This window comes from Aythya ferina (genome assembly GCF_964211825.1).
Source record: "Aythya ferina genome assembly, chromosome: 3".
NCBI lineage: Eukaryota > Metazoa > Chordata > Aves > Anseriformes > Anatidae > Aythya > Aythya ferina.
Genome location: NC_140298.1, coordinates 32,039,579 through 32,065,888, shown reverse-complemented (window position 1 = coordinate 32,065,888; position 26,310 = coordinate 32,039,579). Strand labels below are relative to the sequence as shown.

General features: G+C 41.5%; 1 long non-coding RNA gene across 6 annotated transcripts; it reads left to right on the top strand.

The window, feature by feature from the left end:
• Nucleotides 1-1,899: 1,899 nt before the first annotated feature.
• LOC311433509 lies at nucleotides 1,900-25,377 on the top strand. Of its 6 annotated transcripts, XR_014690798.1 has the most exons (5): nucleotides 1,938-1,969; nucleotides 2,056-2,159; nucleotides 3,755-3,802; nucleotides 9,588-9,637; nucleotides 10,796-11,610. It is a non-coding gene; the product is annotated as an uncharacterized lncRNA (long non-coding RNA). The 6 variants fall into 6 exon arrangements; XR_014690797.1 differs by having other exon boundaries at nucleotides 1,900-2,159; XR_014690799.1 differs by lacking the exons at nucleotides 1,938-1,969; nucleotides 2,056-2,159 and adding an exon at nucleotides 3,098-3,332.
• Nucleotides 25,378-26,310: the final 933 nt, after the last annotated feature.

Genomic DNA, 26,310 nt, shown 5'->3' with positions numbered 1-26,310 from the left:
GGAGAAGTCAGTGGATAAACATAACAAGGCAAAGAAAGACTGGATGACAAGTGAGGTTAAGGAGACAGAGGCTTGCAGTGACAAATGCCATTAATGTTATTTGAAAATGCAACTGATAAAGAAGGGACAAAGGCAGATTAAGAGAAAGCCAAAATGATAGAGAAATTGCTCCCAGAAGTTATTGTGGAATTGATGCAGATCAAGCCATTTACTATTTTTACACTTCATTAAAAAGACTAAAAAGAACAGTGTAGTGTGCTTTGGGGGATACAAAGCATCCAACAGGCTCCTCTGTTACAGTGTAATTTTATAATCTTTCCAAATTTACTCATTTTAGCAAGCATGATCTCAGAAAGTTGCTACTGTACTTAAGATCAGAAGTTGGCAATGCATTATTCCAGATGGCTTTTAGACAGATATGGGATGCCCAGATAGAGCTGAAGGGCGTTTGGTGAACATATGGGTGAATGAGCTGCTTGTAGATTTGCAAGATGTTGATAGCATCACACTTCTGGCAAAACACAAACTACTTGTTCCCATTTATAAGAAATTAAAGCCTAGACAAGTGCATGTCATGGATGACAGAGAGCAGAACACACCAAAGCATCTCCTAGTAGCATCTACATCTGAGGTAGAGATTATCTTACAACTTAGGGACAGCAATTTAAAACAATGAAACCCCACAGCTGGAGTGCTGGAGTTGGAACTTGGCCAAGGATTGAAAATGCAATCATAATTATATCTCCTTCTAAGGGCTGCAACTCTGTGTGTCAGTCACTGTTACAGTGTGGTCTTTAAACCTAATTCCATGTGCTAACTGATTCAAAACTACCACGTCTTTTATCCTTCAGGGGTAAGTCAAAACTTGATATTAAAGGAAGGTGTAATTCTTTGGTCTGAGGGTAATCACAGATAGCTTTGGAGGATGCTGAGTGTCAGATGCTGAGTGGTAGTAATAGCTTTTAGCTCTTATTCCCTCGAGTGGTAGTAACAGCTTTTAGCTTATTCCCTCAGAGCATTCAGGACATTAAACATGGCATATATATATATATATATATATATATATATATATATATATATATCTTAAAAAAAAAAAAAAGATATATATATATATATATCTTTTGTTGGTGCTAATGTAATATGTTTTGTAATGCAAGTGAAGAGTAGCAAAGCCCAGAATAAAATTAAGGAAGAGTAAAATGTGCCTCCCACATGCACACGTGAGGCACAGGATTTTTCCATGTGTATCAACAAGTTCATCCAAGAACTACAATGAAAGGAATGTAACTTCCTGTTAATAAGGCCAAAAACTTTTGACAGGGAGCCTTTATAAATAATCCAGTGCAGAGACTCCTACCTTCAGTTTGCGTGGGTACATCTGTGTACCAAGAGGGTGCATAACAATGAGGAGACATTTCTTCTCAGAAAGAGTGATCAGGCACTGGGACGGGTTGCCCAGGGAAGTGGTGGAGTCACCGTCCCTGGGGGCGTTCAAGGAAAGGTTGGACCTGGTGCTTAGGAACATGGTTTAGTGGGTGACATTGGCAGTGGGGTGATGGTTGGACCAGATGATATTGAAGGTCTTTTCCAACCTTAATTTTTCTATGATTCTATGCAGAAGGAAGAGGATTCCTGGCCTGTCCTCACCCCAGGCTAGGGGCCCAGCCAGCATAGGGTCTCCCACCTGACCAGCAGCAAGGCCTGTGTGGAGGTGGTTGCCATCTTGGCCCAGCCCATGCCTGTAAGCAATCAGCCACAGTCCAGGTGGCTGATTGCTTACCAATCAATCACCAGGTGCAGGTCTCAGGTCTCAGACCCTGATCTAGAACCTTCTTTGCACACCCTTTCAGAGGAACTTGGGTACTGTTAGTGGTGGACGTGCCCCAGCTGTAGTGAAAGCTACTTCCACAGCTGAAGTGGTCACTGAAATGGCAGAAAAGCAACCTGAGAGAAGGCTGGCTGCTGCTTGGTGGGCTGCTACGGTTCAGTAAGCAAATTGCATTATTACAGCAGTGAGGTAACTGTGCTAATAGCTATATCCTAGTATCATTTCAGCTCTGTTTTAAATGGGAAAAAGTGGATTGATCTCCAGAGGAAACGTGAAGAACCAAACATCCAATTGCATGTTTGCAGAGGCCCAGTAAAGTCCAAAATCATAGGTAATTGAACTAAGCTGTCTTGCTGCCAGCTGCCTGAACACTGCTTAATGATGCAGGGTAATTAGAGCCGTGTCCTAGTGACAGAAGTATTTTGTTCTAGATAGACAGGATAAAGGAGAAACTGGAACAGTTTTCTAGTAAAAAAAAAAAAAAAAAGAGAGTAATTGAGGAGATCCTCTTGAGAGACTGTAAAAAGCACTACCTTTGGGAAGAAAGTGAAGTTGGAAATTTGTATTTTAAGTGATGGGTAAGCCTAAAGTATTTGTAGACTGGTTTTACAATTTCTACTAGCTGGCATTCAATAAACTAGTATTCACTGAGTTTTAACCAGTAATTTAGTTGTTTAACACAGTGATAGATGCACCTTAGTCTTCAGATCTGCCCCTCAGTTTTCAACAGACCCTCACGCTTTCCCACCTCAAGGCAAAGGAGCCCACAGGAGTTCCATTTAGGGCTCTGCAATGGAGAAGGGAGTAGGTAGAAAGTGTTTGTAATGCTCACTTAAGTCAACAGTGCTACCAAGCGTGATTTTATGAAGCTGAAGAACATTCAATGGCATTGCCTATTCATATTTTAATGAACAGAACATTTTACCCCAGAGGACTTTTCACACAGCACAAAGAGAATGGAGTTTCTTACAGTTCTTGCAGCTATGCTGTAATACATAATTTAGTCACACTATACAATGGTGGCAACTATCTTGATTTCTTCTGCAGATGGCATATAGAATAGAACTTTAAAATGCTATTATTATTATTTTTTTTGTCTCACCTGCCATTGTTTAATCTATTTAAGACAATATTTGAGGGACCAGAGCAGAATCCATTCAAAAAGAATAATCCATTGGTGGAAACAAACAGTACATATTACTGTTCTTACATAAAAATGACCTGCAGTAATACCAATGGGGTATAGGACACCAGTGCTCAGTACAATAGTGCTAACTCCTTGAACAGGTACTTGAACCTGTTACTGAAGCTGAAGATGCCTGAGAGCCATAGGAGACATATAAAATGAGCCTGTAACCCTAGCTGCAACATTTAAGTCTGTGTTCAAAAGCCACATTCTCAGCTGAAATTTTGCTCATGTCATTTGGCTTATCCATCCGAGCACTCCATCCAATGTACTGCTAGGGCATACTAATGATTTATTATATCATAGCAACTAGTCAGGGTAAGTTTTAAGAATACTGAATTTAGACAAATGATATGCTTTCCTTTATTTCTTAACTACCTCTATAAAGACTGGGATTCTTGCCTTGCTTTTGACTGTGCTTCACTAGTTATGAATAAGAGCTTTATTGCCTATGCTTCATTAACTATGAATCGGAGCTTTAAGTCTCAAAGGGATGACAACCCAGCATTTACTAAGCAGTAGAATAAAATTGAAATAGTATCCTAGAAAAACAAAACAAAGTGGGAAAAAAAAAAAAAAAACAACTAGCATTGTATCATCTGATAATACTACTGCAAAGTCCAAAAGCACTTACTTAGAAAAGTACTAAGTTATTGGTAGCAAAAATCTTTCTTGTTAATGAGATCATGCTACTGAACATTTTCAAAAGTATAGTTTTTTTCATTTTGTTGTATTTCTAGAGAACTGGAAAAATGTGTATAATGATTGGAGCTACCCTGCTAGGACGGGTAAGTAAACAATTTTTGGCAGACTAAGTTGTTTATTCTTCTTATTACTATCGTAAGGTAATTACAATTCTTGTTAAGGGTGAAGAATGAAAAACTTTCACACGTATTCAATAGAATTTAATACCAAAGTAAGAGCATATGAGTAATTTTTAATAATGTTTTATGGATTCAACTTCAAAGAGTGGTCATACTGAGGTCATTTAATTAAAAACTTACAGAATACATAGCAAGAATATGTTCCTGACTGGTTATTAGCAAAGGGAACATGTAGATTCACAGTCTGTAAAACAATGAGAAGAGTGTTCTTGAAACAGACAGGTAACAAAAATGCTAATGGTTGAAAATTCAGTCATACTTTCCATTGGTAAAGGATCATCAGACAATGGCTACTTCTTCTGTGAATGTCATAGTTTTATGAAAATAACTTCTGATAGGATCAACATATCTCAAATGCAGACTGGAGAGCTAGAAGCCAGTTAGAAGGCTGCCTTCCCCAAAACAGGAAACAGAAAGAAACTTAAGCAATTGCAGTTTTACTAGGAGCATAACCACTGAGATACTCTGGTAGAGACTGGGAGGGCTGGACCTAGACTGCAAACCAGAAGGGTACAGGCAGGTTTTCCAGCTGCGACTGTTGTGCCTGGTAATGAGGGGAAGGAGAGAGACTAGTCTGCTGGTAGAGTCAAAGTGTCCTCTCTATTTTACCTGCAGACACTCTCCTAGCTAGAGCAGACGTCCACTGTGACATTTTAAGCAGGTGCTCTGACTTTCTGATTCCTTCCAAAATTCTTGCTTTTGAAAGGTGCTTTTGGATGGAGGCGCTTAGAGGCACCATCATGATGGCTTTTCCAAGCAGTAGGTTTCTGTTGCTTCCTGAGCCACGCAGTGTAGTCAGCATCCTATGGAGTACTTGAGGGCAGCAGGGACAGGCTGAAGGCAGCTGGGAAGAGGGGCATGGCACAACCCAATAAGGGCAGGGGTTATGTGGTGCTGCATGCAGCAGTAACTAGGGGAAATGGATTTCCACTAAAGAGAAGGAAAATGTGGAAGTTGGGCTAATGACAAAAATAATGTTCTTCACAGAGAGGAGACCTCAAAATGATGGAAGGGTCAAAATCCCCAGTCTCTGAAGCTTTAGTTAATATCAAAGTTCACACCAGTGGTGGTGGTAAACTGGGAGAATGAGATGCAATGGGAAATTACTTTTTATGGCAAGATATTGCCTCTACTCCGAGGCTGGGAATGTTTATTTCATTGAAGAGGCAGTACAGAAGTAGTGTGAAAGGAAATATCGGGGCAGCTTAGAAGTAAAGGTTATCCAGTAGAATGTAGCGACCCATGGTTTCAAGTATGCAAGTAAGATAGGAGATTTAAGTGTAATATCATCTGCTTTAAAATGAATGCAGCTCCTCCTGCTGAGCAGGTCTCCAGCTGGCTTAACACATTCTGTGCTCTTCTCCTCTCACTTGCTTGGCAGTCTGGGGATGAGCGATGTGCTTAGCTGACCCTGGGCTGATGCACGAGCATCTAGGAGAGTTTGAGCAGATGGTAGCTTGGTGTCACACATGGTCTTGGAAGAGGTAAAAACCAGGGCATAATAGAACCAAAATGTATCTGTGAAATACTCATCAACAAACACATTGAACGAGACAGTGGTTATCCTGGGAAGGACTGGGACTCAAACAGCAGTTTGGCTTTGTGAGGAGCACTGCTTGTTGAGCGTGGGGTCTTTGGCAGTCTTCTTTGTGGGAGACAACAAAAATTGCCTAGAAGAAAATATGATGAAGTGCTATTTTCAAACACCCCAGTGACTCCGCAGAAGCCATTAGTGGCTATAATTTCTCTCGTATTATTTTACTGCATTTTTCCGTTTCAACAAAAATGTACGATGCCTGTCTGCATGGGGTGAACTGCAGATGTAGTGGAGAGGAGGAAAAGTTCATTTCAAACATGAATGTTGAAAAACTTCATGCAGTGTTAACTTATTTTCTCTTTAAACTAAACATATATTTGTGTACATTTTAAAAAGTGCTGATTTTAACTGTTTTTGTTTCTGATCTGGGAACTCAAAGGGCAGTCATCTGAACAAATTTTTGTTCTTACTGAACTGTTATTACACCTTAGAGACCTGAACAGTTCCAGTGTGAGAATTTGAAGGTAATTTGACAAGACATGTGGAATCTAAGGTGGCAGAAATGTAGATAGAGCTTCATTTTCTTGTAGAAAAAGAAAAAGAGGGAAAAAAAAAAGATTCCAAGTATAACCCTCCTTGAAATGCCAACTCAGCAACAAGGTGCCACAAAAATTTCTTTCCAAACACTGTGGCATGTGTTAATGCCAGGAAACCTCACAGAAGTTAAAGAATGTGATTGAGATGTTCAAAGTAAAATCCTGAATTCCACTTCAAGCTCTGGTGGTGGCAGTTTCTGGTATGTCTGTGCAGGAGAAGAAAATTATGATTGTTATCTGGGTAGGCTTACCTTGATAGCAAAATCCAGTAGCATGAATGATAAAAATAATTTAGACCTAAAAGTCCAATGTATAAGCATAGCCAGCCACCACACGAAGAACTCTCCCAAGAATCCTGCCCATGTATTTTGTTTTCTAGCACATCCTAAAAGGCCAAACCATCAATTTCTCTTGGCTATCTTCTGTCCTTGCTTGCTGATGCCAGCACAGCCTGCAACTGCGCTCCCTCGTTTTGCTGTGATGCTAGTACTGCGGGGAGAATATTTAGGCATGTAAATATAGATATCTAAAAGAGGGAAATGGATTTGCATTTCATTTTGAAGGTTATCCAAAATCACTTCCATACCCTGGAAAATTACTTATGGGTGTTCATTCTGGCAGTGGGCAGCTGTGAACACTCATGCTCTTTCCCTGTCTCTCTCTCTCTCTCTCTCAGAACACACTTTCTGAAATCGCTGGGTGGTCGTGACACTGGTAAATGAAAGGAGCATTTCAAATTGGGTATACAGAGATGAGGAGGTGTGATGCAAATGGGTAATTTAGAAATAAAAACCAGGTAGTTGTTCTAAAGTAATAGTTCTGATTTATCATCTGCAAAATCCTTTCACCACATCTAAACCAAGGGCTTCTTTGGAACACCTGCACTTTGCTGTTGGAAGCTCATCTGAGCTGGAAAATTCTTCCTCCGGAGGCAATTTATTACCCATGTAACGGATGCTACACTGCTGAATGTGTAGCATACTGAGGTTTGGCTACCAGTTTCACTCTTTCAACACAAAGTGAAAAAACGGAGTTTGTGGGTTTGGAAGAATTTCTCTTATTGATATGGAAAATGGAGAATTTAACTTGGAAGTTCTTTGATTAACTCCTGATTCTGTTTATGGAGAGAAAAGGATGTTAACATTGGAAATTAAGTTCAAATGTGTTCAATAACAAGGTCCCTTCTTCAGAGGCAAATCCTGTTTCTCCTTTTGATGGGATACCACTCCCTGAGCAAAAAAGTCATATGTGTCTTTTATTCCCTGAACAAAAATTCCATCTTTGATTAGGCTGCTATCATAATTTTACATATTTTAAAATTTTACAAACTTATATACTTTACATATGGGAAAAGTAAAGGTCTGGGAGGAAAAAGAGAAGATATCCTATCTTGCTGATGTGGTTTTAAATTGCTGGGAACAAGTAAGAACCTAGCAGTTTTTAGAAAAAAGCACATTGAACTGTGCACCCTCAATCAGATTATTTAAGTAATTTGATTTTTCTATGGATAAATTAGTGTATTTTCAGACTTTTAGAATACACTTTTATTGAGTGTGTGCTTACTAATCTGACTGTTATACAGGATTACAGAACCTCTAAAACTAGAAATCAAACCACTTCACCTTCCCTTCCTAAATCTTCTGTATTAGTAAAGGTATTTTTGTTCTATTTTGTATTGTAATTCCAGTAGGTATCAAAGCACTGGAAAGCCACACAACTGTATTCATTTCACAGATAGGAATGGACAGGAAATGCCATGCTAAACTGTTCCCATCCATCTGGTATCTGATGATTCAAAAATATATACAAGAAATTCTGACATGGGTAGCCACAAGGTGAGACACACTCCTGTGAAACAGTTATCAGACTGTCACTAGTCTTCAAATTTCAAATATCTCAAAGTGATCAGAACTTTATATCCCTTGTTCTAGTTCACCTCAAGGTGATAGTGTCAAAGATCTTTATATTAAGCAGTCCATGGTGGTTCGATCATTTCATGATAGCAGTTTTGGTGTTGTTCTCAGTTTTGAGGAGGAGTAGAGTGTGCTTGTGAATCGTTTTCATGTAAAATCCATGGCCAGTTCAAGTCCTTGCGACAGCAAGGGCATTCTGCTGAAGACCCAGGTGCGGATCTAAATGTCAGAGGAAGCCTTTTCAGGCTGGACCGTGTGTTGGCATATGAACCCTGGGCTTTGGGACAGCTGATGCCAGATGTGGATTGAGTGGCTTTGGTCTCTTCTTTGTTTTTGTTAGGAATCAAAACCTCAAGTGAACAGGTAACAGTCTATAGCAAGTACATGGGTTCAGTGAAAAATCCTTACTAAAAATTACAGAAATCAGGTTCATTTTTCAGTTGGTTTAATTAGACAAGCAGGATAAATATGGCAATATCCAATGCTATTGATTGCACGTAATGTAAACTTTGCTCTGATTTAACTGTGAATTAGAAGGATTTAGAAAATGATGGCTAAAAGTAAAGCAGGTTGATACTTTCCTGGTGTGGGTAGCTGCAGCTCAGACAGGTTTTTGACTTCAGGCCAATACCAAATCAAGTCTTAAAGGAAGGACTAGATTTGTCTGTTCTCTCCCTACCTCCTCCTTTGTATGTTTGTATTTGGATTAAAGTCTTTGCAAATGTTCTAGGGAAGTGTCAGGTCTGCAAAGACAAAGAACGGGTATTGCCATTTTTGCAATGAGACCTAAGCTCATATAAGGGAGAATGACAGGCTGCTTGTGCAAATGCAGTGGTACAAGTAAGAAAAGTGGAAGAAAATATCTCAGAAGCTTACACTGGGGCCTGCAGCAGATAAAGTTACCCGCAAAAGTTCTGGAGAACAATTTACAGGCTTTTGGGGGTGGAGGGAGGTTGAACTAGGCATTGGTGTATTCATACAGTTCGTTGTTATCAGGAGAAAAAGAATAATAATAGTACACAGTACCAATCAAATCCACTCCTTGAAGGTTGTTCTTAAGGCCAGTACTGAAATACTATTTCCTAAAGGGTAGGCATGTGGTGACGTCAAAGTGTTTTTTCAGATTTTTCTTGTTCTGTAAATGAAGTTGTGTATCTCAGACTTCATGCTTTGGTTGTGGCCTTTGAACTAAAATGCAAACCCTGTTGGTATGGAAGAAACACGTTGTGCTTGAAGAATTTTTATCAGACAAATATGAAGTGCCAAAGCTATGGGGTTATTTTGTTTATTTGCTTATTTAACATTTTATTTACAACACCAACTTCATGTTGAAATTTCATGTTGACTACCTGGATACTCTGTATTTCATATTTGGTTTATTCAGGGTCCTTTTCCAAAGCTTATTATTAAAGCTTCCAGTGAAGGTGACTGCCCAATTCCTGTCACTGAGGCTCTCTAATCACTGACTGCCAAAAACTTCAGGCTACAGATAACACAAAGAAAGAGACCATGATATAAACAACAAGGGTTCCCCTTCCATACAAGCCTTTGTCTCTTTCCTGATATAGACAGGAGTGGGGAGAATTGTCTCGACTTCTCTCCCCATAGCCCTCCAGTTCTTATTTTAGTTTCTCTTTCATCAGCTGTGCAATTGAAAAGGCTTCTCCCAGACTCTCAGTGCAGACACTGTAAGGTATGAGAATCCTAAGCCATGATAATGCCAATTAAATCTCTATGCGCTGTCATTACCTCATCCACCTTCAAGTTGCTCTTTCCCTCTTGGCTGTGGGTTTAAAAAACATGGCCTGGCTGCACGCAGCGGCTGGCACCAAGTAGCTCCAAGGCCGGTTTGGGGCTGGGACTGCAGAGCCGCTCTGGGGACGGTGCCTGGAGCCACCTCAAGGGTGATAAAATCCCCTCAGGCCTGAGGAGGGCTGGGAGCGACTTGTTTTTTCTGCACCAAGCATTTTGTTTGGTGTTGCCACCCAACTCTGCTCTCCTCTGTTCCTGGTGAGGGCTGCCTTTGCCCTTACTCTTTTGGGTATGGAGGTGACATTGCCTTGACTTTCACCACTAGCTTTGATCAGTGCAGAGCACTCATCCAGGCACCAGCAATTCCCCCACTCTTTGGACACTGTTTGGACATTTACTAAATACTAAATGTTTTGGAAGAGCTGGATTTACTGTCCATACGCAATGCAATGGGCACTGGATAACTTTCTGATACATTTTTAGTAAGTTCTGGGCATCCTTGTTCTGTTCACCTCACACGTGGGCTATGGGACTAGGTGCCCACGTTTTTATCCAAGCTTGCACCCATGGAAATCCTTACTGTATGTCCTCAATGTGGATGGCAGTTGTGTCTGCCCTGACGTTAAGTATTTATATTCTCCTATATTCTGTGGGGATTTAGCATTTCCCAGCCTTTAACACTTTTTATTTTTATTTTTTTTTTCTTTCATAAAAACCCATATGAAATGTTATTAACCTTCTTCCTAGAGTGAGAACAAATGCACAAAATAGCTAAATGATTCACCCCATGCCACTGAAGAAGCTGATGGCACAGTGGGGGCTTAAATCCCCAAATCCTAGGCTGCTTCCATATCTGACCTGGTGATTCCTCTGCTTTTTTGTTCACACTGAAGAAGGGAAGAAAGCAGTGCTGGGGCTTCTCTTCTGCCTTACTCACATCATGGGTGCTCTTTCCATACAACCCCACCATCACATACCCCCATGCAGGGCAGAGGCTCACCTTAAATAAACTTCTTGGCATCTAGTGAGTAAGTCTCTCTGATCATCTTACAGGGCTCTTGTGCAATGAAAAGTTGGTGCACATTTTCTCTCTTCTTAGCTTACCTCCAGGAATATGAGAAACCACAAGGAATCCACACGCTTTGAACGTGGCCTGCGCATGGAATTCCTCCCCTCTCCCCCTGCAAATCCTTAGAACCAAAGTTATTTTCGGATGTCCCCAAAGAATCTTTCCACCAGATAGCTGAGATCACGAATAATGGCTTTATTGATGAGACGTGTGGTCAATCACCCATTCAGCAGCAAGGAAGAATACGATGGCACTATTTTTTGGTCAGATTTTTTGGACATTTTTTTTTTCTTCACCATGAAATCTGACTTCCCTCTGGCACACATGAATGAATGAACTGAGCAGCCTTTTGCCACTGCCATGATCCTTCTTATCCTGCTTGTTAGATGAAAGGATGAGGAAGACGTGGATCTGCTTTGCATCTGTTACTGTAGGCAAATGTCCCCTTTATCACCAAAAAGCACACCAAGATGTAAGGCATGGACAGATTTGCTGTTCGTAAGCTTGGGTCAAAGCTCGGCAGGCAGCCGGCAGCTGGATCTAAACCTCATGACCACTTGAGGCAGACAGGCAGTGTTTTAGCCCCGAACATACTAAGCTACTGTGACACTGGCGTGCGTGCCTATTTTTGGTGTCACTGTTACCAGGCTAGCAAATACAATTGCGAGTCTTAGGTCTTCATCTGGATTCTGAATGCTACAGCTAAACACTGCATGTAGAAAATCTGCATCTTTGGTTAGTGAACTAGTCCCCTTACGTGGCTGGGAGTATTTTCAGCAGGTCCTGTAAACCGGGTCATGCAAAGTACCTGAAATGTGGGGGGCATCTGAACTTACTAGGCATATTTCAAAATCTTGGCCAGTGTTTATTCTGAGAAAGCAAGGCTTGAACTGCTGTAAAGTTAGAGGCACTCATAATGTTTACTGCGGACAAGGGGCCAGACAGAAATCTTCTTAGTACTTCAAGGACTTAATCTGTACCCAACTGAGATGAAGTGGGGCCCCATTTCTACCTCTGCTCCTCTCAGACAGCTATTTACTTCTGATAGGATTGCTTTGGCCTGCAAGCTGTACTTGAAAGGAACAGGGATAACAGGACATAATCCACTGATTGCAATATATCAATACTTACAAGTATGAACTTTCAGAAGTAATCCAGGTGTGACAATACATACAAAACCAGTGGTTTTCACCTTGAATATTATGTATTTGACACCATCACAATGGGCTCACTGGATCTTACATCTAACATGATATGTGAGAAGGGTGCTTTAAAAAAGTTTGGAGGCTTCTCTATGCTTTTCTATGGATTTCCCTTTAAAATTACTTTTCTATTGCAACCTTATTGCTGAAAACATATTTCCTCTTTCCTCTTAATGCAAAGGATAACGCTGAAGAAGGGAAGGTGACATCATGTTTTTAAAATGCATAGCACATTAAACTGAAATATGAAAGTAAAGATGAGATTAAGCAGCATACAGGGAAGATTTAGCATCACAACACCTCACCAAGAGGTGATGTAAAGCTTTGAAAGTAGATGAATTCTGAGGCAACAGGTGAAGTCTGGGGAAATAACCGAATCCTTATTTACCTGGAATTTCTGGGTGACTGACACTGCGCTGTTTCCTGTCTATCAGCATCCTTATCTTACTTTACCTATCTCACATATATACAAGTATATCTACATGTAAGTTCAATGCAAAAAGTGGCAACAGAGTTTTATTTTCGTTTATTTATTTTAAAGCAGCTTCTAGGTGGTCTTACAGAAAGTGGAATAATCCTGACTAACTTTTAAGCAACTGTTCCGATAGCTTAGTTTTGCTATAATAGTTTAAAATAGAATCTGTAAATAAGTTTGAATGAAAGTGCAGGATCTTGGCTCTCCTGCTGTGAGGCTCATTCTTTGCTACACAATCTCTGTTAAATGCAGCGGAGATGGCCCTGTTATTACTGAACCATTGGGTTTCAAGAGCCCAAGACTTGTTTATGCTGGGAAGAAATGTTTCAGCAGAACTGACTGTTTTACCTACAGTTTTAAAAATACTTCTCAGAGCAGCAGAAAAAGAAAAAGAAAAAAAAAAAAAAAAAAAGATATTTTAAAGGAAATGCTTAGGAAGTCTAAAGCATTTTTAAACCCTAACTTTCTTTGTTACTTCTTACTTCTGAGCCTACATGCAGCTTCAGTGGGTACAGACTCCAGCCTTCATAGCCAACGCCACTTGGTTACTGCTGAAGAATCTGGCCCTACCAACACTCTGTTACTTGCAGCAGGAAAGAAAATATCCTGAAAGGTGCCCCAGGATAAGGGAATGGGAGAGTAAGTGTAAATAAAGCAGGAGGCTGGGCAGACCAACAAGAAATGTTTAACATTCCACACTCTCCACAAAGGGCAGGTCAAGGAAAGGGAATGAGTGGTTGGGATGAAGCACATGCCACAGATATTTTTCGAGTACTGTTCAGCAGAGTATATCTGGTCACGTAAACATCCACAACAAACAGAACAGCCTTGTTCCTGAACGTGGCAAGCCTCCCGAGGACCTTCTCTATATGCAGAAGAAGGGTCTCACTATGTGGGGAAGACACAGCTGCTGAATTTGCAGCAGTATGTTTGAATTCATAGGCACAAACAACACTGAGAGCTGTAGCCCAAGTGCCAGATCTTCTCGGATGCAACCAGCTAAGTGCTTGCTTGCTCATATCCTAGTCAAACCAACATGTGCACTGATTGACCCTGGGCAGGTAGAAGATGGAAGAGATGAACTTGTCAAAAGTCATAACTTGAGGTTTGCGGAAAAGCCAGAAATACCTCTATGACAAATGAAACTTCCAGATGTAGTGTGCAAGACTCTGATCTTTCTTATCCTCAGGTGCAATCCAAGCTAATTGTATGGAGATCAGTTATTAACCCTACTTTTTAATTTATAGAAAGTTAGAGCAACAGGTTGGATTCCATTTACAGCTCAAGTCACCCAGAGCCTTGAATTAGTGAGGCTGTAGTGATGCAAAAGTGGTATGAGACCACAATAAGGTTTGGTTTTGGCTTATATAGAAATTTAAGCCACACGATGTTTAATAGCATTTGGCTATGTAGACATGGGCCTTCAGAAAGCTGCAAAACATCAGCAGAGGTAAAATGCTTCCATGAACTAAACCTTCCTCCCTCATGAGTCAGTGACTACTGCTTCTGGGAACTGCCATGCATACCTATAGAAACAACACCACATCACTAACACAGCTATGCTCAGTGGGGAAAACATAAGCTGCACTCTGCAAACAATGGTATGGAAAATAGTGCTGTCAAGCTTCTGGATACCCATGAGGATATGCCCATTTGCTTGTCCAAAGACTATTCTGCTAACATTGTTTGCACTGCCAGGGTAGGACCACCAAGGGCTCTCTTGAAGGGGCTGAAGTCCTCCCTGAGTGGTTTGTGAGTTCACATCATACACCAGTGGCTGCAGATACCCATCACTGGCCAGTGAGGCTGGGTTGGCTGGTAAAACCTCTTATTTATGGGGAAGAAGGGATAGGTAACTGCACCAAGACTACAAATCCTCTCAGCTTTTAAGGACTGCAAAGGAACAGAAGAAATTGGAGAGCTTTCTCAATCGCTCTTTAGGAGACTTGAATCTGTCCCAGTTTAGCATTAATAGCTGTCTAGATTACCATGAGTTTTGGGATAACATGCCTATGAGTACTGCCTCAGAGCAGAAGAATGAAGTGGCTCCACTTTGTAGGAAAGTCACAGTACCCATTCTCATTTTTACTTCTTTCTCAGTGGGTTAACAGTTAGTATTAGCAGCTATTTTGCCTCATGTGCAGTTTGCAACCCCTTACTGGGTAGTTTGCATGATGATCCAGAGAGAGGTGAGCCTCCTGGAGTTTGAGTTTTGCAGACATGCAATTTTTTGATTTTGCTTTTAAGATGGCAGGGTTCAGAAATCTAGCTGGAGTTCATGAACCTATTCTTCCTGTAACTGAAACCCATGTTTTAGTCAGGGTTGATTCAATTTTTAAAATAAATGTTTTCCTAGTTACAGGGAAAGCCAGTGCTATGTATAAGGGGTAGAATAACACCCTTCCAAAATCCATGTGTCATGGATGGGTGGCCTATATACAGGATATGCATGCATGCAAAATCTCGCTTAGAGTAAGAATTTTTTCCTCTCTCCCCATCTGTTCTCTGCCACCTACTGCCCTGTCATTTCTGTCATCTTTCTGCCTTCTCTCTGAGCTAATTGCACATCAGTATACCTATATATATATATATTTAATAAGTTAGTGGTCATTATTTTCAGTTTCTCTAGGTGGAAATTGAGCTCGGTACCATTAGGTTTCACCAACATACAGTTTTTGTTCAGTTTTAGCTAAAGTAGAGTTTACTTTTCCTTAACAGAGCTGTGTGCCTGAACTTGGATTACTGGCATAAACACGGTGGTAAGAGATTCTTACTGCTTAGACATGTCACCTATCCAGCCTGAGTTAGCAACAGCACCTACTGCCTTGAAACACCTGGAATAAAGATTTCTTTGCAGACACCCAAATGGACAGAGTAGGGATGTGCCATGCTAATGTGCACAATGACACCTTTGCGTGAGGGGAAAGACAGACGCCGCTGTGTTACGAACACTCTCCAGTCTTCATGCCTGAGTCCTGTGGCCCTTTTGCCCCATGATGTATCACTGCTTTCCCATTGCTCTCCAGGAAAAGCTCCCTGAAGGCAGCAGGATTTTTCCCTTCCTGGACTGTGGTCACACATGTTGTATGAAACTCCCATTCCTGCTGGGAAAAATTCCATGTACAGATCAAGGGCAGCACAATCTTAGGTATGCAGTCATCTGCCAAGAACAGGCACATCAATTTTCTTTCATAAAACTGTGGAATTATCCATTGCAAAGGGGAGATAAATCATTAAAAACATGTTAGGATATCAGGCGGGAAAATGTAAATAATGATACAAAACAGCATCTGTTCCTGATCAGGTTCTGTTCTTTGATCTTTGGAAAGATGGTTATTAATTAGCAGGGTCAAAGCTAAGCCTTTTCTTGGAAACAATGCTCTTCTGAACCACCCAAATAATAGATAGTTGGTTGGAGTTTTGCTATGCAAAGCTTCTCTCAGAAGGATTCTTCAGATAAACGGGATAACAAAATTACCTTAATGTAAACAGTTTTGCAGTTAGGACATGCTTGTAGTAGATAGAGGAGCCATTTTATAGACAACTATGAGGACTGAATACTTTGAAATCCTGGAGGAAATGTGTTCAAATCATACTGAGATTGCTGATAATTGCAACTGAGATCTCAGTTGCTGATTGCAACATTGGTATCTAGCTGCTGTGCCAAGTCCCATCAGCAGCATAAAAGCCATGCATTTGCAGGCTCTGAGATTGCTGATAAACTGCATTTCAGTCTTGCACTACTGATTGGATGAAATAGTTTTCACTGAACTCACTGGATAAACCACAGAGTTCTACTGACGTCCATGTGGCTGTACCCTGCGATGCTGTATAGTATCAGACCCTGAGGCTGGTCTCAAATCCAGAACAGGCTAAATCCCAAAGCCTAGTGTCAAATCAGATGGCAAGGGTAAAACACTGGACCCACAGTATGTGCTAGAGCTACGTCTCACGAGTTTCCAGTCTGCTGCTTCTGATTCCACTTTGGAATTCGTCAGCCAACTGGAACAAGTTTCACCTGTAATTTAAATGCAGGTCATAACATTTACAGGCAACATCTTTTGTTGATGTGATATAATTATGCACTGTTTTTCAAATGAAAGTCAAAGTGACCTTTCCAGAGGGAGACTAGTGAAAGAATGGGAAATGACCTTGATTTCTCCTACTTCTCCCACAGCAATAGGCATTAGAAGTTCAAGGTCTGCAATTATGGCTCTCCTTGCTACCAGACATGTAGAGTACTAGTCTATGTTAATTTGCACATGCATTCAGCCCACAGTAATTAGGATTAGAATTTCCGTTTCATTATTTTCGGGGCTGAATATTCAGCAAATCACAGACAAGACATCTTGTCTAACTGCTAATGTGGTTTGACAACAGAATAGCTCATCCTTTTTAAAAGGATGTGTAGTTAAATACACAAACACTTCCTTCTAGCTCAATCCAACATATGCTTGATACAACAAGAAAAAAAAATTGGCTCTGTGTTCACGAAAACGTGTAACTAGGCTGTTTATCATTGCCTCTGGCTGCTTTGATAGAAATTATCGAGAGTGGGGAAAACTTTGCTGCATGTAGAAAGTTTGCAGCCAATAACAAGATGGCTGCCTAAGCAGTGAGGGAGGCAATATACACAATACATGAATTGTACACATACACGTATATATATAAGTATGTATATAATATACAAATTGTGTATATGTATGTTCAGAGAATGAAGCAATATACACAATAGCTGAAAACATTTTGAAAATATGGGCATCCATGGTTTAGGCCTACCTTGCAACAACCGTAAAGAGCCAGGTCGCCATGTTACTATGTCACTACTGGCACAACGGTAGTATCTTGTACATAAAGTGAGATCATCATACATCAAACCCTTATGCAAAATGCTGCAGTAAAACTATGGCTAATTGTGACTGGAAGAGTAGGAAAGTGTAAATCCAGTAGTCACCAGTGTGTTGTTAAAGTCATGGTGGTTGCATAGTTGAAACTGTTGCACTGGATGTTGTGAAGGGAAAGATGTGGCACTTCTAAGAGTGATTCACTGTGTTCTTTAGCACACATTTCAGAATCATAAAATTGTATCATATTTTAAGTGTGCAAAACAGATTTCAGCCAGGATTTTTGTCAATCCATGAATCCAGCTTGCTCCCCAGGGCCTGGTGCATCATGTCCAAAATGCTAATAATGTCCCTGTGGCTGCTCGCAGCACCAGGGAACCATTGCAAAGGGCAGCATCCAGCTCCTCACTCCCCACTCTGCTGCTATCTCTTCCCTTTTACAGCCTCACTCACACACATTCCTTCTGGCCATGACTCAACTCTTCACCTCTCTCCATAAGAGCTGCCTACTGATCTGGGTACTCTGGACTGCAGTGTTTGTAACTGTGTCTCCAACTTGCTTAACGTGCTTGATTTGGTAAAGAAATGAGGTGAGCGGTACTTGTTCAAAGGACCTAACTGGAAACCAGCAAGTATGGTGGTAGGAGTTGTTTAATCTGATGTTTGCAATTCGCAACCACCTTGAGCAGACTTGAGTTTTAAGTGATAATTAGATGTAATGTTAGAGCTACATTTTATTTTTGAGTCCTTTGGGGCTAACATCAAATTATTGACCTTAAAAAGGTCTGAGAGGCTTCTCTTTCTTAAAATGTTGCTAATTTTCTCCTATCCTTCTCCATGTCTTTTGTGCAGCCCCATAAAATACTCTTGTTAAAAGTTCAGAAACCAAATAGCAAAACATTGCCAGATCAGAGTTCTTGTGTTGCCGTGCCTGCAGTGATGCTCAGGTGCATTACAAGTGGGAACGGAGAAGAGACTTCTGAGAAACCTAAGTCTTTCAGTGAGGTGTGTTTCCTCTGTGCTGAGGTGGAGCAGCACTCTGTGGGCCCCTTCTGTTCTCCCCTCCTACCACAGCTTATTTTGCACCCTGATGGAGCATTGCTTGGCCCTCCGCTACGACCCTTAACTCTCCATCTCCAAAATATTTTATTAATACACAGGGAAAGGGAAGCTAATAACTAAAATATGTGGGGATGTACTTGGGAGAGCGATCCCTCTAGCTCTGCTGGCTATGATTTTGCACACTGCTACCAACTAGGCCATAGCAACAGCTAACAACAGGGACTTCTCTCCTTCCCCTCCTGCCTGAACACTACATACTAAAAACAGATGCTAATTGCATGCTTCCAAAGAAAAAGAGAAAGAGCGAGCTGGGGTGACTCAGGACATATTCCCACTGTTGTGCAAGGAAAAACGGTATTTAGATATGTGGAGATATGCCTGTGGTCACTGTGGCTTGTTGGGGGCAGGGGACGGGTGTGCATGTACACACAAAAACTCACAGGCACCACCCTGAACTATTTTAACTCTTGGAGACAAAAGTGGTGATTATCTACTGTCTAAGTTGTTAGCAAATGACTGTTCAATGCCATGGGGGGACAAGCTGAACTCAGCTGACAAATAAAGAATGGGATAATAAACTGAATTTTATGTGTTTCTTTTGAAGCATAAAACTTACTACAAATTACATGTCATTAAATAAAGGCATAAAAACTTATTGAAAAACAGAGGGTGGCAACACTAAGACAAAAATGTAAATGTGACTCTGGTGCATATATTTTTACCTGAGGGAAATCAATGCCTGTGAAAACACTCAGGACAAGAATGCCTATGAAAATGAAAACATTCAAGGCAAGAATTTATTACCCTACAATTATTTTTTTTATTCCGTTCTCCAACATCCAGTCAAGTGGTAGGAATGCAGTGCTTTGGAAAGCAGTCGCCCTTCTTCCAGTGACTGACTGTAAGCATTGACAAGGAACTTGGGCCAGCATTTTGAAACTTACACCTCAAGTCAGACACTTAATTTTATCAGTAAGTATCTAAATAGTTAGCATCATTATCTTACCTAGTAAGAACTGAAAAAATGAATGGAAAACTTCTTTAGAAATGCTAGCTGAAGTTGTTTATACACATGATTTCCAAGCATCGAAGCTTGACCTCCTGTCTATAACCTTCTCATGCCTTCAGTTACTTTAGTGGGAGGGATTGTGAAACTTGACTTGTTACATGACATCACATGCCACAGCTATGGTTTTTGTCACTGGGAAACTCTGGATGCTGCAGTCAGGTTATTAATTAAGAAATAGTTTTTCTGCCCTCTGCTATGACTTACATCCATACTGGTCTTGCAGCAAACTTTGTTCCAAGCAGTTAGTTTCTCCAAGCTCTCTTTTAAGTATTTCCTTGAACAAAAACCATCATGTAAGGGCAAATCTGGTTTCCTTGGTATGTTCATTCCTTGCCTCATCTGATCTAAGTTCTCTCTTTAGGGCATCCCCTTCACCTTTTAGACAGACATAATTCCTCTTCATTAAGCAGCTAATAAGATTGTTTATACAGACTGTAAGTGGCTAGCAAGAAGGAGAGCTATATCTATAGCCAAAAAAAAAAAAAAAAAAAAGAAAATTATGGCTCTTGACACCCCTTTGTGACAAAAGCCTTCCAGTTTGCCCAGAGAAATTGTGGATGCCCCATCCCTGGAGGTGTTCAAGGCCAGGCTGGACAAAGCTATGGGCAACCTGGTCTAGTGGGTGGCATCCCAGCCCATGGCAGGGGGGTTGGAACAAAATGATCTTCAAGGCCCCTTCCAACCCAAGCTGTTAAAGGATTCTGTGATTCTGTGAGGTCTCATTTGTTGCAGTGGACTGTCAGGTTCATTGCTAGATGTGATATTACCCTACAGTTCCAGCCTCCAGGTTGCAATATCCTCCAGTAAATCCTCTAGACCATACAGGACTCTACTCCCAAGAAGGAGCCAGGAGGGAAGTAGGAGCAGGAGAAGTAGATCGGAGACAGCTTTCCAGGCTCTGCAGCTGCAGAAAGAAGCCTGTGGTGGTCAGGGCCAGAAGAGCAGTAGCAAGCAGCTACTTTCCAGTGGTCACCAAAGAGCCCCTGAGGAGACTGCAGCTGTGAGACCACAGCTTGCTGCTCTGTGGCTCTGCACCACAGGGTGCAACTGTCTGTGGAAGGAAGGAATGACTTTCACGTTGGGCCAAAAAAAACACACTTGTTTTCCTATAATTCACTGTCCTGTTGGGGCTGGGTGTGAAGGCATAATCTGTGCAATTACAATAATTGTTATGACAACTGTGCCCTGAATATTTCTAGGCAAGGTCTCTGTCAGGCCTAATGAAGGCCTCGAGTTTCTCTGCACGTGTACATTTGGGGAATGCTGGTGCAGGTGGCACATGTGGAGCCTGATGAAGAAACCAGGATAGCTTGCTTCCAAACTGCTAGCAAATTCAGGGCAATCGCAGGTGCATTCAACAGGTAAAGAGATCTCTCTGCTGGTAAGGTGCTGTGGTATTTTGGAGTGGTGTCTGTATTGTCCTGTCTTTTTAAAGATCTAGATGCTGTTGTCAGGATGTTACCTGTGAATGTCAGCTTCTGTCAAAAAAATAAAACAGTAATTTAAAAACAACAATCTTCCGTATGGTAAAAGGAAGCTTAGAATTGTAAACCCTAAATGTCCCCAAATCATGAAGAAGCAAAAGCAGCACTTATTTATTTATTTATTTATTGAGGTTTACAATTCTAAATCCAGGTTTTGGTGGACGCCCAGCAATGGGTTCAGTTTCACTCAGTTGTTTGGCTTGCCCTGCGCATGTCCTATCACAGGAGAGCCAAGTCCAATTTTGTTTCTCTTACCAGTACTGCTGGACCAAGATGGTTTGCCTCTGTGAAGCTCATGTTTACACTGGCTGCATTGTGGCCTCTTTTTGTGGTTCCTTCCCTCCTTCTGGCCAAATACTTAAGTTTCCAGTGCCTGAATGGGTGAGTGAAAGGTTTGGGGGTGAGTGAAAAGCACCATGTGAGATGGCAAAGAGAGGAGAGTTGGGAAAGGGGAGAGAAAATGGAGAGGAAGAGGAAGCAGAGAGATCAGGAAGGAGTGCAGAAGTCAAACACTTTGTCTGATTGAACCTCCAGCACTTCCAGACAGAGGTCTCTCAGAGCTCTAAACAATTTTATTTTTGTCTGGTTACTATAAACTGATAAACAGGAAATGTGTTAGAGCAATAAACAAAGGACAGGAAAGAGGAAACATCACTAATCAAACAGGAACACAGCCTGTGAACGCAAAGGAACAAACAACAGTTACGTTTTGCCCCATTATCTCTCAGGATTGAGAGTGATAGCAAAGTACCCTATGGGTTACTGTAACAAAACAAGACACAGTTCTGGTAAGACAGATGCAAAGATCAATGTATCAGAGACATTATAGGGCCTTGTTTATTGCTAGGAAAGAGGATGGAGGCTCTTGGCCTTGTACAAATTCTAGCTGCTGCTCTGTTTCTTACACAGGAGAGCTTTACAAGCTTGTCTGTGTATACATCTGTTACTTCCCCACCTCAGATCTGTCTCCCATCTTTTGCACACGTTTGCATCAAGAGAATGAACCCATATTGGCATGAAAATACATACTACACTGTGCTGTTGTCAAAGCTAGGGTATGCTTGTGCTGGCTGGAAAACAAAAATAAAACTTCTCTCATATATATATATATATTTATATTTATATACATATACATATATTTAGATATGCTTTATGCATTTTTAAATTATTATTATTATTATTATTTTTTCTGGGAACATCCTATTTCCAGTGTTTTAGTTTTACTCCAGGGCTAGGGAGTATCTTTTAATGTCTCCTTTGTTCTTTTTCAGTATGTGTGTTCTGTGTTGTAGCCACAAAACCCACTTTAGAAAACAGACTGTTTTCAGTACATAATCTTTAGTAAAAAAATAAGTCTTAGCGTTCCTCTAATTGTTGTTACATGACGTTCATCCTGAAAAACAAAACTGCTTTCTTGGAAATAGTCTGTTACAGTTTTCATCAGATTAAGACTCACTTAATAATCCCCTGGCTTTATGTTGCACCTAAAACACAAAGGTGAATAATGGAGAATTGTTTGTCTTTACTTTCCACAAACAGGATATTCATAAATAAAATGAGCAAATGCGCTACCAGTGAGTAAAAGCTATCAGCATTTGAAATATCTGATTGTTCGGCAGCTAGGTAACCTCGACATTAATGACCTAGATGCTGAGGCAGATTGAACCCTCAGCAAGTTTGTAGATGGTACAATACAAGGAGGAATGGTTCATACACCAGATGGGTTTGGTGCCACTCAGGGGGACTTTGACAGGCTGAAGCAATGAGCCAAGAGGAACCTTACAAAATTCAAGAAGTGCAATGCAATGTCCTGCCCTGGAGGAAGAATAACCCCATGCACCAGTAAATGCTGAAGGCTGGCTAGCTAGAAAGCAGGCCCTGGATACCCCAGCGGACTACAAGTGAGCCAGCAATGTGGTGGTGCCCACTGAAAGGCCAAGAGGCAATGGGCACACACTGAAACACAAAAAATTACATTTAAACGTAGGAATTTATTTTTTTTTTAGTGTAAAGGTGATCAAACACCGGCACAGGTTGCCCGGAGAGGTTGTGGAGTCTCCACCTTTGGAGATATTCCAAAACCCAAGTGGACAATGTCCTGAGCAACCTGCTTTAGCTGGCATTGTTTGAGCATGGGGAGTTGGACTAGGTGATCTTGAGAGGTCCCATCCAACCCCAGCCTTTCTACGACCGTGTAAAAAAAATCCAAACAAGTAATAATAATAAAAAACAAACAACAAAGAGGCTGAAGATTAAATGATTGGCAAGTCACAGTGAAGGACAAAAAGGGAAATATTTTTCAGAGCACCTCTGACTTCCTTGTTTCTGAAGGTTCCCAAAAAGCCAGTAGATGCTGCTGAGTGGAGGTGACTGAAGAGCTGACGTGAACAGGCACCAAGCAGCTGAAGGAGCGCTCTGAGGTTTCCACCTCCAGACACTGCAGATGGTTGTGCCCGCAGAACCAGGAGGCAGTTGGTGAGGAAACTCGTAGGTTCTGGAATGAGAGAAAAGAAGTGCAGGTGGAGTCTCAGCAGGATGTTTGGAGAGGGATTACATGCCGGCACAGTTGCATGTAGGGATGTGGCTGGCTCCCACTGTGTGTCTCAGTCCTCTTAGTGCTCTGACCGAGTACAGGTTGTGTCCAGCCCGCATGGATGCCAAGCTTGGACCTGAGAACCGGCACGGGTCCAGCAGGAGTACTTTCTCTTTGAACTCTACTCATCGCTTGCTTCTCTGACTTCTCCTCCCCAATGGCCTTAGATGGTGATCCAGTTCCTACCAATCATGACAAATTCACTTTGATACTCCTCAAGGAGTCCAGCAAGGATAGCTTTGGAAAGCTCCTACCCAACATAAGGATGACAGAAGGATGGGCTGAAACAAATCCACCTCCCTTGCCTGTTTTGGGTCTCCTTGCCAGTAAATAGACCTGCAGAAAAGGATCTAAACAGGGTTAACACCTGCCTCCCACACGACCTTCCCATGCGGCCGCTTAAGGAAAGGGGTCAGATACCATTTCAGCCAAGATGTAGGTATCTGCAGCTTCCAGCCTAGCCAGCAGTGGGCTGTGCCTGAGCTGTATTCCTCCAGCTCTGACAGGCTGTGAGCACATCCTCTAGACCTGCATCTTCCCTGCAGATGCCCCAGCTTCTGTCAGCAGACGTGCCTGTAACCGGCATCAGGTGACTTCAGGTGTTGGCTGGCTTCAGCACATAGAAGCTGTCAAACACAGGCTTTGTTCATTAGTTTCTCTCCCCTCTGCGCATTCTGATTGTCATCCTGTTTTGTGTGCCCAGCAAAAGCTGTGACAGAGCAGCGTGTGTGGAGAAATGACAGGTTCAGGGCAGGCAGCCGGCTCCTATGTTACAGATCTTTTCATTAGGCAAAGAGCCCAGTCAAAGCAGGCAAATACAAAGTAATTAAGCTAATTAATTTGTGTATTAAAGGACCCATAATTGCATAATGACCCATCCCTAGTAAAATGACAGCAATGAAGCAAACATCAGCTTTTGCCTATATGAAATAACGCTGAGGTCATGAGCAGCAACATGAAGTGTGCTAAGAAGGGCAGATCTCTCACCCTGGGCATACAAAATAAGACGTGAATAATTTAAATAGCACAAAACAGTATTAGCATGTATAAAAATGCCAAATTTGGCTGTGTTTTAAAATGCTGATAATTGTCTATGATTGTCAGGCACATCAGCCAGTTCTTCAGCTTTAGTAAAGTAAATTTTCCCTCACAACATGGGTCGAACCCTTGCCTTATCTGCTCAAACTTCTGATACTTTATTCTTTTTCACCTATTAAGTGAGGAACACGAGTGTGAATAATTTTGGTACTAATGGCATGGCGTTTACACAGGCCAAGCACACAGCAAGCGAACCCTTTATGCAGCACAGAGTTTCTCCTCATTGCTGTGAGTAAAACTATTTAAAGTTCAATCAGTCTTGGCTAGGCTCTTGTTCTGATGTCTAAGTGAAAATAAAATGAAAAATCTTTAACGAAAAATTCCCAAAAGATGTTTTGTGCCACTAAGCTGATACAGGTGCAATACACCAGCTTGCTAAAGCAAATTGCTCTGGCTTTGAAAACCTGCGACATTTATTCCCAAGTCCAGATTTTAAAACCTTTCAAAATCAAATGTTTGAAGTAAAAACCTGGGAGTAAAGCAAACCAAAGTCAGCAGAAGTTAGTTTTGGCAAAATTAGTAAAGAAAGTGGAACAAAATAAAATGTGATCAAGGGAAGGGGAAATCCACAAACATAAAGGCACTCACAGTGTGATTTTTTTCAAAGTGGGATTTTCACCAAAATCTTTGCATCAGCTGAAAACTTGATTAAAACATACAGCTTGAAAGGCTTTAGGGGACAGGGCTCTTGTTTATTATGTGAGACTGTGATGTCAGTCCAGGTGGAAGGCTGTAATGAAAATAGTTACATGCTTTCAGTCCAGTTTCTTTGAAGGTTAACCCAACATCACCAAGCTGTCACGTAATGTAACACCCATTGGCATGGCCAGGGTTGCTTCCATCTCTAAAGCCCAAAGACTGTGTGGAGGGTATGTAAACTGACCTGCAAATTGTTTGTGGGATAGTGGCTCAGTAAATGCAGGTTAAAATCTTTTGACGCTTATTATGGCTAGTTTGGAGAAGATGAAAGGCGAGGTTTTCCAGAAACACCCGTGTGTCTGTCCTGAGCGTGAAAAATATTCTCCAGGTGAGAATGGGTTCAGTGTGAGCACAAGCAAATGCCTGGAGACTCCAAATACCTGGGGCACTGTGCACGCTCATGTCACACATGAGAAAGGAAAGCAAACTGCATCTCTTTAGGAAATATGCTAACCCCACAATGCAGAAGAGGACAGAGGGGAATTCAGGTGAGATTGGAAACTGGCCCACATACCCTCTCGGCTTGGCAAGATCTTTTATGAGGAGCTGATGAGAATCTCTGGAAATCCTCTCAGGAGGTCCCAAGATAGCTCTGAAGCAGCCTCCAGAATCCAAACACCTCAAAAACTTTCGTCACTTGAGACTGTTCCTAAAGAAGATATGTGAGGATGAAAGAAAATCCTATTTTTGCCTTGAAATAGAGTAAAGAGGGTCATTTTCTTTCATGACAGAAGAGCTGTGATATGCTGCCTCTGCCTGTTGCTGCCCGGAAAAACAAGTCTGTTAAAGCCTGTGTTATCGCTGGCTGTTGCAGCTTCACCTGGGCTAGGGGAATTGCAGCAAATGACCTTCTCTGTGGATTCGCCCCTGGTGCTTAGGGAAGGGTCACACACGCAGACAGCTGCCTTTAGTGGTGCTGGGGTATGCACTACAGCCTTAGCACAGAACGTGCATTCAATGCAGCCCTGCGCTAGGTCTTCATTCCAGTGTCTTCAGGAAGGAAATGTCTCTTGCAAAGC